At 47.4% G+C, this 14,395-nt stretch overlaps 1 protein-coding gene across 1 annotated transcript in view; it reads left to right on the top strand.

Moving 5' to 3' along the window:
- Positions 1-14,395, top strand: part of LOC138755216 (endoplasmic reticulum metallopeptidase 1) — a 95,062-nt gene that overhangs the window by 4,862 nt on the left and 75,805 nt on the right. The window lies entirely within an intron of this gene.

The raw sequence follows: 14,395 nt of genomic DNA, 5'->3' as shown, positions 1-14,395 counted from the left end.
GGTGGCTATTGAACGGTGAACCCCATTGGGTCATTGGTACCCGTTGGACATCGAGCCATGGATCTCATTGGGTCATAGGTAGCAGGTGGCTATTGAACGGTGAACCCCATTGGGTCATTGGTACCCGTTGGACATCGAGCCATGGATCTCATTGGGTCATAGGTAGCAGGTGGCTATTGAACGGTGAACCCCATTGGGTCATTGGTACCCGTTGGACATCGAGCCATGGATCTCATTGGGTCATAGGTAGGAGGTTGCTATTGAACGGTGAACCCCATTGGGTCATTGGTACCCGTTGGACATCGAGCCATGGATCTCATTGGGTCATAGGTAGCAGGTGGCTATTGAACGGTGAACCCCATTGGGTCATTGGTACCCGTTGGACATCGAGCCATGGATCTCATTGGGTCATAGGTAGCAGGTGGCTATTGAACGGTGAACCCCATTGGGTCATTGGTACCCGTTGGACATCGAGCCATGGATCTCATTGGGTCATAGGTAGCAGGTGGCTATTGAACGGTGAACCCCATTGGGTCATTAGTACCCATTGGACATCGAGCCATGGATCTCATTGGGTCATAGGTAGCAGGTGGCTATTGAACGGTGAACCCCATTGGGTCATTGGTACCCGTTGGACATCGAGCCATGGATCTCATTGGGTCATAGGTAGCAGGTGGCTATTGAACGGTGAACCCCATTGGGTCATTGGTACCCGTTGGACATCGAGCCATGGATCTCATTGGGTCATAGGTAGCAGGTGGCTATTGAACGGTGAACCCCATTGGGTCATTGGTACCCGTTGGACATCGAGCCATGGATCTCATTGGGTCACAGGTAGCAGGTGGCTATTGAACGGTGAACCCCATTGGGTCATTGGTACCCGTTGGACATCGAGCCATGGATCTCATTGGGTCATAGGTAGCAGGTGGCGGCTATTGAACGGTGAACCCCATTGGGTCATTGGTACCCGTTGGACATCGAGCCATGGATCTCATTGGGTCATAGGTAGCAGGTGGCTATTGAACGGTGAACCCCATTGGGTCATTGGTACCCGTTGGACATCGAGCCATGGATCTCATTGGGTCATAGGTAGCAGGTGGCTATTGAACGGTGAACCCCATTGGGTCATTGGTACCCGTTGGACATCGAGCCATGGATCTCATTGGGTCACAGGTAGCAGGTGGCTATTGAACGGTGAACCCCATTGGGTCATTGGTACCCGTTGGACATCGAGCCATGGATCTCATTGGGTCATAGGTAGCAGGTTGCTATTGAACGGTGAACCCCATTGGGTCATTGGTACCTGTTGGACATTGAGCCATGGATCTCATTGGATCACAGGTAGCAGGTGGATATTGAACGGTGAACCCCATTGGGTCATTGGTACCCGTTGGACATCGTGCCATGGATCTCATTGGGTCATAGGTAGCAGGTGGCGGCTATTGAACGGTGAACCCCATTGGGTCATTGGTACCCGTTGGACATCGAGCCATGGATCTCATTGGGTCATAGGTAGCAGGTGGCTATTGAACGGTGAACCCCATTGGGTCATTGGTACCCGTTGGACATCGAGCCATGGATCTCATTGGGTCATAGGTAGCAGGTGGCTATTGAACGGTGAACCCCATTGGGTCATTGGTACCCGTTGGACATCGAGCCATGGATCTCATTGGGTCATAGGTAGCAGGTGGCTATTGAACGGTGAACCCCATTGGGTCATTGGTACCCATTGGACATCGAGCCATGGATCTCATTGGGTCATAGGTAGGAGGTTGCTATTGAACGGTGAACCCCATTGGGTCATTGGTACCCGTTGGACATCGAGCCATGGATCTCATTGGGTCATAGGTAGCAGGTGGCTATTGAACGGTGAACCCCATTGGGTCATTGGTACCCGTTGGACATCGAGCCATGGATCTCATTGGGTCATAGGTAGCAGGTGGCTATTGAACGGTGAACCCCATTGGGTCATTGGTACCCGTTGGACATCGAGCCATGGATCTCATTGGGTCATAGGTAGCAGGTGGCTATTGAACGGTGAACCCCATTGGGTCATTGGTACCCGTTGGACATCGAGCCATGGATCTCATTGGGTCATAGGTAGCAGGTGGCTATTGAACGGTGAACCCCATTGGGTCATTGGTACCCGTTGGACATCGAGCCATGGATCTCATTGGGTCATAGGTAGCAGGTGGCTATTGAACGGTGAACCCCATTGGGTCATTGGTACCCGTTGGACATCGAGCCATGGATCTCATTGGGTCATAGGTAGCAGGTGGCTATTGAACGGTGAACCCCATTGGGTCATTGGTACCCGTTGGACATCGAGCCATGGATCTCATTGGGTCACAGGTAGCAGGTGGCTATTGAACGGTGAACCCCATTGGGTCATTGGTACCCGTTGGACATCGAGCCATGGATCTCATTGGGTCATAGGTAGCAGGTGGCGGCTATTGAACGGTGAACCCCATTGGGTCATTGGTACCCGTTGGACATCGAGCCATGGATCTCATTGGGTCATAGGTAGCAGGTGGCTATTGAACGGTGAACCCCATTGGGTCATTGGTACCCGTTGGACATCGAGCCATGGATCTCATTGGGTCATAGGTAGCAGGTGGCTATTGAACGGTGAACCCCATTGGGTCATTGGTACCCGTTGGACATCGAGCCATGGATCTCATTGGGTCACAGGTAGCAGGTGGCTATTGAACGGTGAACCCCATTGGGTCATTGGTACCCGTTGGACATCGAGCCATGGATCTCATTGGGTCATAGGTAGCAGGTTGCTATTGAACGGTGAACCCCATTGGGTCATTGGTACCTGTTGGACATTGAGCCATGGATCTCATTGGATCACAGGTAGCAGGTGGATATTGAACGGTGAACCCCATTGGGTCATTGGTACCCGTTGGACATCGAGCCATGGATCTCATTGGGTCATAGGTAGCAGGTGGCGGCTATTGAACGGTGAACCCCATTGGGTCATTGGTACCCGTTGGACATCGAGCCATGGATCTCATTGGGTCATAGGTAGCAGGTGGCTATTGAACGGTGAACCCCATTGGGTCATTGGTACCCGTTGGACATCGAGCCATGGATCTCATTGGGTCATAGGTAGCAGGTGGCTATTGAACGGTGAACCCCATTGGGTCATTGGTACCCGTTGGACATCGAGCCATGGATCTCATTGGGTCATAGGTGCAGGTGGCTATTGAACGGTGAACCCCATTGGGTCATTGGTACCCGTTGGACATCGAGCCATGGATCTCATTGGGTCATAGGTAGCAGGTTGCTATTGAACGGTGAACCCCATTGGGTCATTGGTACCTGTTGGACATTGAGCCATGGATCTCATTGGATCACAGGTAGCAGGTGGATATTGAACGGTGAACCCCATTGGGTCATTGGTACCCGTTGGACATCGAGCCATGGATCTCATTGGGTCATAGGTAGCAGGTGGCGGCTATTGAACGGTGAACCCCATTGGGTCATTGGTACCCGTTGGACATCGAGCCATGGATCTCATTGGGTCATAGGTAGCAGGTGGCTATTGAACGGTGAACCCCATTGGGTCATTGGTACCCGTTGGACATCGAGCCATGGATCTCATTGGGTCATAGGTAGCAGGTGGCTATTGAACGGTGAACCCCATTGGGTCATTGGTACCCGTTGGACATCGAGCCATGGATCTCATTGGGTCATAGGTAGCAGGTGGCTATTGAACGGTGAACCCCATTGGGTCATTGGTACCCGTTGGACATCGAGCCATGGATCTCATTGGGTCATAGGTAGCAGGTGGCTATTGAACGGTGAACCCCATTGGGTCATTGGTACCCGTTGGACATCGAGCCATGGATCTCATTGGGTCATAGGTAGCAGGTGGCTATTGAACGGTGAACCCCATTGGGTCATTGGTACCCGTTGGACATCAAGCCATGGATCTCATTGGGTCATAGGTAGCAGGTGGCTATTGAACGGTGAACCCCATTGGGTCATTGGTACCCGTTGGACATCGAGCCATGGATCTCATTGGGTTATAGGTAGCAGGTGGCTATTGAACGGTGAACCCCATTGGGTCATTGGTACCCGTTGGACATCGAGCCATGGATCTCATTGGGTCATAGGTAGCAGGTGGCTATTGTACGGTGAACCCCATTGGGTCATTGGTACCCGTTGGACATCGAGCCATGGATCTCATTGGGTCATAGGTAGCAGGTGGCTATTGAACGGTGAACCCCATTGGGTCATTGGTACCCGTTGGACATCGAGCCATGGATCTCATTGGGTCATAGGTAGCAGGTGGCTATTGAACGGTGAACCCCATTGGGTCATTGGTACCCGTTGGACATCGAGCCATGGATCTCATTGGGTCATAGGTAGCAGATGGCTATTGAACGGTGAACCCCATTGGGTCATTGGTACCCGTTGGACATCGAGCCATGGATCTCATTGGGTCATAGGTAGCAGGTGGCTATTGAACGGTGAACCCCATTGGGTCATTGGTACCCGTTGGACATCGAGCCATGGATCTCATTGGGTCATAGGTAGCAGGTGGCTATTGAACGGTGAACCCCATTGGGTCATTGGTACCCGTTGGACATCGAGCCATGGATCTCATTGGGTCATAGGTAGCAGGTGGCTATTGAACAGTGAACCCCATTGGGTCATTGGTACCCGTTGGACATCGAGCCATGGATCTCATTGGGTCATAGGTAGCAGGTGGCTATTGAACGGTGAACCCCATTGGGTCATTGGTACCCGTTGGACATCGAGCCATGGATCTCATTGGGTCACAGGTAGCAGGTGGCTATTGAACAGTGAACCCCATTGGGTCATTGGTACCCGTTGGACATCGAGCCATGGATCTCATTGGGTCATAGGTAGCAGGTGGCGGCTATTGAACGGTGAACCCCATTGGATCATTGGTACCCGTTGGACATCGAACCATGGATCTCATTGGGTCATAGGTAGCAGGTGGCTATTGAACGGTGAACCCCATTGGGTCATTGGTACCCGTTGGACATCGAGCCATGGATCTCATTGGGTCATAGGTAGCAGGTGGCTATTGAACGGTGAACCCCATTGGGTCATTGGTACCCGTTGGACATCGAGCCATGGATCTCTTTGGGTCACAGGTAGCAGGTGGCTATTGAACGGTGAACCCCATTGGGTCATTGGTACCCGTTGGACATCGAGCCATGGATCTCATTGGGTCATAGGTAGCAGGTTGCTATTGAACGGTGAACCCCATTGGGTCATTGGTACCTGTTGGACATTGAGCCATGGATCTCATTGGATCACAGGTAGCAGGTGGATATTGAACGGTGAACCCCATTGGGTCATTGGTACCCGTTGGACATCGAGCCATGGATCTCATTGGGTCATAGGTAGCAGGTGGCGGCTATTGAACGGTGAACCCCATTGGGTCATTGGTACCCGTTGGACATCGAGCCATGGATCTCATTGGGTCATAGGTAGCAGGTGGCTATTGAACGGTGAACCCCATTGGGTCATTGGTACCCGTTGGACATCGAGCCATGGATCTCATTGGGTCATAGGTAGCAGGTGGCTATTGAACGGTGAACCCCATTGGGTCATTGGTACCCGTTGGACATCGAGCCATGGATCTCATTGGGTCATAGGTAGCAGGTGGCTATTGAACGGTGAACCCCATTGGGTCATTGGTACCCGTTGGACATCGAGCCATGGATCTCATTGGGTCATAGGTAGCAGGTTGCTATTGAACGGTGAACCCCATTGGGTCATTGGTACCTGTTGGACATTGAGCCATGGATCTCATTGGATCACAGGTAGCAGGTGGATATTGAACGGTGAACCCCATTGGGTCATTGGTACCCGTTGGACATCGAGCCATGGATCTCATTGGGTCATAGGTAGCAGGTGGCGGCTATTGAACGGTGAACCCCATTGGGTCATTGGTACCCGTTGGACATCGAGCCATGGATCTCATTGGGTCATAGGTAGCAGGTGGCTATTGAACGGTGAACCCCATTGGGTCATTGGTACCCGTTGGACATCGAGCCATGGATCTCATTGGGTCATAGGTGGCTATTGAACGGTGAACCCCATTGGGTCATTGGTACCCGTTGGACATCGAGCCATGGATCTCATTGGGTCATAGGTAGCAGGTGGCTATTGAACGGTGAACCCCATTGGGTCATTGGTACCCGTTGGACATCGAGCCATGGATCTCATTGGGTCATAGGTAGCAGGTGGCTATTGAACGGTGAACCCCATTGGGTCATTGGTACCCGTTGGACATCGAGCCATGGATCTCATTGGGTCATAGGTAGCAGGTTGCTATTGAACGGTGAACCCCATTGGGTCATTGGTACCTGTTGGACATCGAGCCATGGATCTCATTGGATCACAGGTAGCAGGTGGATATTGAACGGTGAACCCCATTGGGTCATTGGTACCCGTTGGACATCGAGCCATGGATCTCATTGGGTCATAGGTAGCAGGTGGCGGCTATTGAACGGTGAACCCCATTGGGTCATTGGTACCCGTTGGACATCGAGCCATGGATCTCATTGGGTCATAGGTAGCAGGTGGCTATTGAACGGTGAACCCCATTGGGTCATTGGTACCCGTTGGACATCGAGCCATGGATCTCATTGGGTCATAGGTAGCAGGTGGCTATTGAACGGTGAACCCCATTGGGTCATTGGTACCCGTTGGACATCGAGCCATGGATCTCATTGGGTCATAGGTAGCAGGTGGCTATTGAACGGTGAACCCCATTGGGTCATTGGTACCCGTTGGACATCGAGCCATGGATCTCATTGGGTCATAGGTAGCAGGTGGCTATTGAACGGTGAACCCCATTGGGTCATTGGTACCCGTTGGACATCGAGCCATGGATCTCATTGGGTCATAGGTAGCAGGTGGCTATTGAACGGTGAACCCCATTGGGTCATTGGTACCCGTTGGACATCGAGCCATGGATCTCATTGGGTCATAGGTAGCAGGTGGCTATTGAACGGTGAACCCCATTGGGTCATTGGTACCCGTTGGACATCGAGCCATGGATCTCATTGGGTCATAGGTAGCAGGTGGCGGCTATTGAACGGTGAACCCCATTGGGTCATTGGTACCCGTTGGACATCGAGCCATGGATCTCATTGGGTCATAGGTAGCAGGTGGCTATTGAACGGTGAACCCCATTGGGTCATTGGTACCCGTTGGACATCGAGCCATGGATCTCATTGGGTCATAGGTAGCAGGTGGCTATTGAATGGTGAACCCCATTGGGTCATTGGTACCCGTTGGACATCGAGCCATGGATCTCATTGGGTCATAGGTAGCAGGTGGCTATTGAATGGTGAACCCCATTGGGTCATTGGTACCCGTTGGACATCGAGCCATGGATCTCATTGGGTCATAGGTAGCAGGTGGCTATTGAACGGTGAACCCCATTGGGTCATTGGTACCCGTTGGACATCGAGCCATGACCCCCATTGGTCAGTGATACAAAGAGATGTAGGATCAATTGGATCATTGGACCCTTTCGGATTATTGTTTTGAAATGGTTCCCATTGCCTTATCATTAATTTGTTCTGACCAAGGTTTGGGGAGATGCTGTATTGTTGTTGTGGCATACAGTTGAAGTTTTCACTTTTAAGGGGGGTCACAATTAATGAGGAACTTTTTAATTGGGTAAAATGAATATCTTGCACTTAGTGTTTTTTATGTGCAAGTTAATTCCTAACCCCTCAGGCAAGGGTGGACCCTTGTGAACTTTCTTTGGGCCACGCATGAAACGAACATGTAACGGCTGTCACTGACTTCATCAAGATGTGTGTAGACGAGTGTGTGCTCATGCACACATACCGGGAATCCCCAAAGGGAAGCTGCGAATGAATCAGAAAATTTGCAACCTGCTGAAGACAAGATCAAGGGTGTTTAAGGCCAGTGATCCAGATCTCAACTGTAAGTCCAGATATGACCTGCAGAAGGCTATCTCAGCAACAAAGAGGTAATTCCAAGGGAAGCTAGAGATTAAGATACTCGCCAGCTATGGCAGGGATTGCAGGCCATTACACTGAGTCTGATCACCATCAATGGCTGTAATGCTTCACTATGTGATGCGGTGAATACCTTTTATCTTCGCTTTGAGAAGGAGAACTCAACAGTGCCTACATGAATCTCTGCAGATCCTGACAACGCTGTGATATCTGTCTCTGAGGCTGACATCAGAACATCATTCAAGAGGGTTCACCCTCATAAGGCATACCTGATGGCATACCTGGCAGGATTCTGAAAATCTGTGCCAACCAACTAGGGGAGTGTTTATGGACATTTTCAATCTCATTGCTGCAGTTGGAGGTTTCTACCTGCTTCAAAAGGGTGTGAATCATCCTGCTGCCCAAGAAGAACAGTGTGAGGTGCCTCAATGACCATCACCCAGTAGTATTCACATCTACTGAGATGAAATGCTTTGAAACCCTGGAAATTGTAGACTGGTGAGCCTGAGATCAGTAGCAATAAAAACACAAAATGCTGGAGAAACTCAGCAGGTCAAACCGAGTCCTTTGCGTATCAAAGGCAAAGATGCATAACCGACATTTTGGGCTTGAACCCTTCAAAGTATGAGAAAATGCCAGCAAGCATCCGAACAAAAGAATTGGGGGGGGAAGGGGGGGTAGTTGGTGAGGCAGGAGATGATAGGTGGAGAAATGAGGGAGGGGACAGCAGCAGTGAGTGGGGGAAGGAGGTTGGCAGAGATGGGTGGGTGAAAGAACTGGGGAGGGGAAAGAAAATGCAAGCATGTTTAATGGAAAGCAGTAAAATCAATGTTCATGCCATCTGGCTGGAAGGTTCCCAGATAGAAAATAAGGTGTTGTTCCTCCAATCTGTGGGTGGTCAGGATGGGACATTGCATAAGGCCATGGACAGAAATATAAGCACGGGAGTGTGACCCAGAATTTAAATGGTTGGCCACTGGGATGTCACTGTGGTTGCGAATGAAGTGGAGGTGCTGAGTGAAGTGATCTCCCAGTCTGTGTCAGGTCTCTCCAATGTAAAGAATGCGTCAGTAGTAGCTAAATTATTGAAAGGTGATCTCAGAGATCGGATGTACAATTATTTGGCTTTGTGCGTGGTAGATGATGTTTAACCAATCTTGTAGAGTTTTTTGAGGAGGTTACCAGGAAAGTTGACAGAGGAAAGGTTGTGGATGTTGTCTACATGGACTTTAGTAAGGTCTTTGATAAGATCCCACATGGGAGGTTAGTCAGGAGGGTTCAGATGCTAGGTATTCATGGTGAAGTAATGAACTGGATTCGACAGTGGCTGGACAGGAGAAGCCAGAGAATAGTGGTGAATGATTGCTTCTCAGACTGGAGGCCTGTGACTAATGGTGTGCCTCAGAAATAAGTAGTTTGTCATCTATATCAGTGATCTGGATGATAATGTGGTAAATTGGATCAACAAGATTGCAGATAATGCCAAGATTGGAGGTGTTGGGAGGTTTTCAAAGCTTGCAGAGAGGGAGCTGGACCAGCTGGAAAAATGGGCTGAAAAATGGCAGATGGAATTTAATGCAGACAAGTATGGGGTGTTTCACTTTGGAAGGACAAACCAAGAAAGGATGTACATGATGAATGGTAGACACTGAGATGTGCAGTAGAAGAACCTGGGAATATAGATACATAATTCCCTGAAAGAGGTGTCACAGGTGGACATGGTTGTAAAGAGAGCTTTTGGCATATTGGCCATCATAAATCAAAGAATTGAGTGTAGGAGCTGGGATGTTATGGTAAAGTTGTATAAAGCATTGGTGAGGTCAAATTTGTGTTGAATATTGTGTGCAGTTTAGGACACCTAACCACAGGAAAGGTTCCCAGGTTCTTCTACTGTACATCTCAGTGTCTACCATTCTGTGTGTAACTGAGTGATTTGAATTAGCCAGTGGCAAAGTGAGCACTAATTAGTGACAGGAGTCCAATCTTGACTGGCAGGTGATGTGACTTCCGAATACATTCCAGATGGGGAGGACTCATGACCATCTGCAATAAGCACATTGCAGACAAGCGGGGTGGGGGGGAGGGAGGGTCTAATTTCCACCATACACACAACAGGACAGGGGGAAAAAAAACTCCAGAGTTGTTAACTCAGCCTGCGACAACACAGGCACCATTGTCTTTGCTCCATTGAGGACATCTACAAGAGGCAGAGTCTTAAGAAAGCAGCCTCAATTCTCAAGGACCCCACCATCTGGGCCATACCCTATTCACACTGCTACCATCAGGAAAAAGGTGTAGAAGCCCGAAGAAGAGTACAAGGACAGCTTCTTACCCTTTGCATCAGGTTTCTAAATGGACAATGATCCACAGACATAACCTCACTTTCTCCTATTTTCTTGCACTATGTATTTATTTTAGAAATGTAATTTATAGCAATATTTGCACTGTTAATACTGTCACAAAGCAACAAATTTTGTGACATATTCATGACATTAGATTCTGAAGAAGAGTGGAGCAATTAGAGTTGGACAAAATCGAACGGAGCAAGATTGAAACAGCTTTTTGAAATCTGCAAGCTTTGAGCTGCTTTTTACAAAATGTATTTTTAATTTCATTTAATTTTAACATAATACACTTGGAAGTAATGAAACACAAATTTGCTGATGACATCACAGTTATCGGGAGAATCACAAATAGCAATGAGGAAGCGTATAGGAAGGAGATGGATCAGCTCAACGTTAGCAAAACAAAGGAAATGATTGTGGACTTCACGAGGAAGTCAGGAGAACATGATCCAGTCTTTAACGAGGACTCAGTAGTGGAGAGGATCAAGAACTTCAAATTCCTGGGTGTCAACGTCTCCGAGGATCTGTCCTGGATCCTTCAATGCAATCACAAAGAAGGCTCTCCAGTGGCTATACTTTATAAGGTGTTTGAGGGGATTCGGAATGTCACAGAAGACTCTTGAAAACTACAGGTGTACAGTGGAGAGCATACTAGTTGAATCACTGTCTGGTACGTAGGTGCCAATGCTCAGGACAAGAATAAAATCTCCAGAGGATTGTTAACTCAGCCTGCGACATCATAGGCACCAGATTTCACTCCATCGAGGACGTCTACAAGAGGTGGTGTCTTAAGAAAGCAGCCTCTATCCTCGAGAACCTTACCACCGAGGTCAGCTTCTTCCCTTCTGCCATCAGATTCTTGAATGATCAATGAATCAAAGACACTGCCTTACTTTGACTTTTCGTGCACTATTTTTATTTATTGTTGGAAGCTGGTTCATAATGTGGACGTTTCCACTGTGATGCTGCAAAACAATGAATTTTGTGACTTGCTCACGATGATAAATTCTGATTCTGACATTTTTGTTTGGCACTCACAGGGAGTTTTTGTATCGGTATTAGTTGGTTCTTTGTTTAAAGTGGAACCACCAGGAGCTGCTCTACCATTTAGTTTCTTGTTTAATAAGGTTTGCTTTTGATTCAAAGGATTTTTCATTCAAGTTCCACAGTGAGGTTCAAGGATGCAATGTTAACCCCCTTCACAATGAAAAACCTACTAAGTATTTGAAGCTTCCTGCATAAAAAAAGACTTTGTCATCAAAAAGTCTTTCACTTTCTTAGGAGCATTTCATTTTGCCAGTGAAGCACTGTTGAACCTCTGAGCTGAAACAGGAATATAAAGTCGGCAGTTAATCATTTAGAAGACGTGCTTAATTAAAACTTGCCAATCTGCAATTCTGCTTGTCATGTTTCCCCTGCTTTAGCCTACTACCAGCATATTTGCAAAAGTGAAATGACTTAATAGTGTTTCTTAGAAAAGCAATATTGGAAAAAATCTGGACAAATTTAACATAAATTAATATAATTACTCACACTGCACCCCTTAAGTTCCTATGCGTGTTAGTCCTGGTGCTTTTACGTGGGGCAACGTGGCCCGAGTCATCAGCTGGACCTCAAATTCATGAGGTGAGTTTTGCAGTGTGATTTAGACTGCAGGTTTCCCCCGAAAAGTAGTAGGGGTCCTACAGGATCAATCTCGGTGGAGGAATTGACTTAAAATTCCTGCACTTTCCTTTTTAGACTGCTTGTGTAACGACAAATTTAGTTGATTGTGCCGTTACATGCCTGCATTCTTTAAAAACTCTAATTGACGTTTCAGAATTCTCTGTTGTCTATATATTTAGCTGCTCTTCAGCATTCTAACTGAGGCACCTGTAGAGGCTAACCCTTTTTAATCTAGTTCCTCATTTAAGGATTTGTTTTTAAGTTCACATACAATTTATCTGCTCCATTTGAGTAGAGAAGGACGAGCTTTTCAAGGTCAGGAAAATTTGTTGTGAGAATACTTTTATTTTCACCTCTGTCTGGATTGGAATTCGACTATAATTGAAGGAACATACAAAACCTTGGTCTCCATTCTTTAGGTTGTGGTTCTTGTGCCAATGACACCCTTGTACAGAACTGCTGAACATGGGCAATTATAAAATCATTGCTAGTGTAGTAATAGTTTCCAGTTAATGTCTGTTTTGGTTTGGTGTCAGGGTAACAGAAAATGGAAATAGTGGCACAAAGACTCTTCATGGTATTGGAACACCCAGGATCCTGGGGTCTGACCAGACGCAGGTACATATGATAATTTATGGTCATATATGTAAGTACACTGTATAGATGTACCACATGTCTTGTTAGTAAATATTACGGGCACATAGTAATACAAATTAAATTACCTCAAGACACCATGAAACAAAAGTAAGAGATGATAACAATAAAAGCATAGATAAATATTCACAGTTGCAATTAATGTGCTGCTTCAGTAGTGTAGTCGTATCTTTTGGTGATCATGGAGTTGTTTATAGTTAGGGTAGCTTGGGAAATATTAATAGCCTGAAAGCTGTTGGGAGGTTGGGGGGGGAAACAAAGTGACCTAAGGTACTGGACTTCAGGTAGCAGTATGAAGAGTGCATAGCCAGGGTAACGGGGGTCTTTTAATATGTTGGCTACCTTCTTAAGGCAGTGTCTCACACAGCTTTCTGCAATTGTCAGGGGATTTCTATCTGTTATGCACTTCCTGCATTATTCTGTACCTGAAAACTCCATTTCCAAACCAGGTGGTGATGCACAGGTCAGCATATTTTTCACAATACATTTTCTTTCTGAGATTTTATATTGCCCATGTTCAGCAGTTCTGTACAATGGTGTCATTGGCACAAGAACCACAACTAAAAGTTTGACAGAGAATTTTATGACATTCTGAATCTCCTTGGATTTCTTGGAAAGCAGAGGCATCCATCCCCATGTTTTATAAAGGACCTCCTGATGGATATGTGATGTGTGCTGGTAAATTGGCCGTGCAAAACCCTGCAGCTGTGAAATGGTGCCATCACACAGTTTGGAATGGACTGAGAACTGAAGCAGCATTTGTGATGCACGTGAGAGTTGATGCTGGGCGGCATTGCGGTGCTCTGCGCAGAGATGTAGGACATGGGTCTGAACTGTGGGTGAATGGTGGCCATTGCTGGGGACAAGCAGCGTCTGCTGCTCGGTGTGCTGAGAGACCCTCCAGGACAACCATGAGAGGCACAACACATGTAAGGGGGGCCCATGGGCTGAAATCATAAAATATTTTTTGTTTTTTATGTAGTCGGTAAGAGAGAAGTGCAGAACAAACTTGATTGCTTCACAGGGATGGGGCCAATAGCAAAAACAAGGTTGAGGATAGTTGCTCTAGGATTTACAGCCAGTGTGATGGAAGTTGCTGTTTCCATCCCCCTCTTTAGCTGAAGATCTCTGCAGCTCTGAGATTTCTTTTTGATAATACGTAGGTCATAAGAGAAACCACATGGTCTGCCAATAGGTGGTGTAACTGCTGCCTATTCTCAGCACTGACTGTCAGCCAGGGTGCAATCTTGAGCCTCACATCTTGGCAATGAAGCTGCATCACTCGTTCAAGCCACTCTCAACAGTGGTTTTCACAAGCAGCTTTGGCATATTCACCTGGCGACTCTCTCCATATGTCATATGGCAGTGGGCAATTTTAACCAATTCATTGCCAGTGGAGAACTTTGCGTAACAGTTGCACCAGTAATACATCACCCCAGATACTGAGCAACCTTTATAACCCTATCCACATGTAATGCCACTTAGAATGAATTATTTTAATTTTTTAGAGTTTATTTTATTTAGATATATAGCAGGGTAACAGGTCCATGCTGCCCAATTTTACTCCCAATATACCCGCAATTAACCTACACCCACTACGTTTTTGAGCAGTGGGAGGAATCCGAAGCCCGCAGAGAAAACCCACCCAAACATGGGGAAAACCTAACTCCTTACAAATGCACGGGATTCCAACCCAAGTCTGATGTTGATCGATAGTACTAACCACTATGGCAACTGTGCTGC

This window comes from Narcine bancroftii, chromosome 1 (genome assembly GCF_036971445.1).
Source record: "Narcine bancroftii isolate sNarBan1 chromosome 1, sNarBan1.hap1, whole genome shotgun sequence".
Classification (NCBI taxonomy): Eukaryota; Metazoa; Chordata; class Chondrichthyes; order Torpediniformes; family Narcinidae; genus Narcine; species Narcine bancroftii.
This window is presented reverse-complemented; position numbering and strand designations above follow the sequence as displayed.